We start from the raw sequence: 2,594 nt of genomic DNA on the forward strand, positions 1-2,594 counted from the left end.
CTGGATCCCGCTCAAGGGGCAGTGCCAGTTGAGAGTAGACCCGTGACCGTGAGTCAGGGAAGAGGAGAAAAGGCTAGGGAAGCCTTTCTCCATATGATTAATACCAGGTATACGGAGTTTGTTCAAATGAACCCAAACGCTCAACCCCCTCCAGCCCCACCTATTCTTCAACCTATCCCCGTAGCACCCCAAGGTATGGACTTCGTGAGACTGAATAGACCTCCAATTGATAAGATTTGAAAGCAAGGAACCGAAGAGTTTCGAGCTAGTATAGATGATGATCCCGAAAGGGTAGAGTTTTGGTTCGAGAATACCATCAGGGTATTTGATGAGTTATCATGCACACCTGAGGAATGCATGAAGTGTGTAGTATCACTCCTGAGAGACTCGGCTTATCAATGGTTGAACACCCTTGTGTCGGTTGCACTAAGGGAGAGGGTTAATTGGGAATTTTTCCAAAAGGAGTTTCATAAGAAGTCATAAGTCAAAGGTTTATCGACTAGAAGCAAAAGGAATTCCTTAAGTTAAAATAGGGTCGAATGTCTATAACGAAATATGAGCGTGAGTTTGTGAGACTTAGCAAGTACGCTCGGGAGTGTGTATCAATCGAGACCATCATGTGTAAAAGGCTTGAGGATGGATTACATGAGGACATCCAATTGCTGGTTGGCATCCTAGAATTAAAAGAGTTTGTTGTACTAGTTGAAAGAGCTTGCAAGGCTGAGGAATTAGCTAAAGAGAAAAGAAAAGCTGAGTTTGAGTCTCGAGATTCGAAGAAAAGCATATGAGTAAGGGCCAGTTCTGCATTGCTTTTCAAAAGCACTTCTGGCTCCAAAAGCACTTCTAGCAGAAAAGCTATCAGAACAAGTTGCTTTTAGCTAAAATTTTTAGCTTTTTCTCTCCCAAAAGCACTTTTAGTGCTTAATTACTTTTTCACCCCTCTAATAACATAGTACTTCCCATTTTTTTTCTTGATACTTAATTACAAATGTGTTAAAATCATTAATTAAAAATAAAAATATTTTTTAAAATACTAATTAAAATATTTAATAGTTATATTTAAATATTTAAAATATAGTTTATATATTCTAATTAAATTTTATAAATAATTAATATTTATTGCTTAAAATATTTAAAATTTATATTTTATATATTAAAATATTAACAAGAAGTTATAATATTTTTTATATTCTTACTAAAATATAATAATATTAACTAATTTAAATATTATTTAAATGCATATTTGTTACTTGATAATAACATGTCTAAAATGAACATTTTATTTCTCAAAAGCACTTTTTGACAGCAATGCTAAAGACTCAAATTTTAAACCAATTTTTTTAAAAGTACTTCTTAAAAGCACTTTTCCACAGTACTTTTCAAGAGTGCTTTTCAAAAGCATTGCCAAACTAGCCCTAAGTCACTATAGTCCTCATCTAAGAAATTGAAGGAGTTTAATAATCGATCGAGTGCTTCAGTTGGATACTCAAATAGAAATAAGGGTAAGCAGTATTAGAATTCAAAAGCTCAGACTACTTCAATTTTTATTGTTGGTAATGCTCAACTAAGTAGACCGGAGTGTTTACATTGTGGTAGACATCACCTCGACGAGTGCAGAGCTAATGATAAAGCTTGTTTTAAGTGTGGTTCCCAAGATCATTTCATTAGAGATTGCCCCGAGATGGTTGAAAAGGAAAGATTTTAGAGTGCAAGATTGGGCAATGCTATTTCTAGAGGGAGACCACAGAGAAATCTAGGAAATGGAGTGAGTAGTAAGAGTACAGCTAGAGATCCAGCTGTGAGACCCGAGGTAGGGCACCTTTGGGGACTTCATCTCCTGACGTGATTACAAGTACTTTTTCTCTCTATGATACTCATGTTGTTGCTTTGATTGATTCAGGATCTACCCATTCGTATGTTTGTGTGAAATTAGTGTCTAACATGAATATGCCTGTTAAGTCTATTGAATTTGTGATAAAAGTGTCAAACCCTCTAGGGAAGCATGTGTTAGTTGACAAAGTATGTAAGAATTTCCCTTTAATGATTATAGTTCATTATTTACCGGCTAATCTTATGCTTTTACCATTTGATAAATTTGATATAATACTTTGTATGGATTGGTTGACCATGTAATGCCCCAAAAATTTGGAGTCTTTAATTTTTTACTATCTAACACAAATTACATGTTTGTTTTACTGGCTTAGTGATTTGAGTGGGTCTAGGAGTGTTTGAGAAGCCTGGGTTCAAGTCTTGGCTTTTGAAAAATTTTTAGTATTGCTCTTAAATGAATCTAGACACTGTCATATAGGCCTTATAAATAATAGTGCTTGCTTTATGACAAAGAGAGCGTGTGGTCCTAGTGGCAAGGTGGCGTGTTGCTTCTGTTGGGGGACTTGAGTTCGAGTCCCAGGTTGCGCAATGGAGTGATTATTTTGCTGTTGAGCTGGGTAGGTAGTGGAGTTAGACTAAGACTCTAAGGTTGAATTGGTCATGAGAGTTTGAATAGAGTTTGAATGGGATGTTTGAATGTTTTGTGGAGAGAATCAGGGAGAGATATTAGGAGAAAATCAAGGAGTTTGAGGGTGTGGATGTGG

Source organism: Gossypium arboreum, unplaced genomic scaffold, assembly GCF_025698485.1.
Source record: "Gossypium arboreum isolate Shixiya-1 unplaced genomic scaffold, ASM2569848v2 Contig00159_ERROPOS13620577, whole genome shotgun sequence".
In the NCBI taxonomy this organism is placed as follows: Eukaryota; Viridiplantae; Streptophyta; class Magnoliopsida; order Malvales; family Malvaceae; genus Gossypium; species Gossypium arboreum.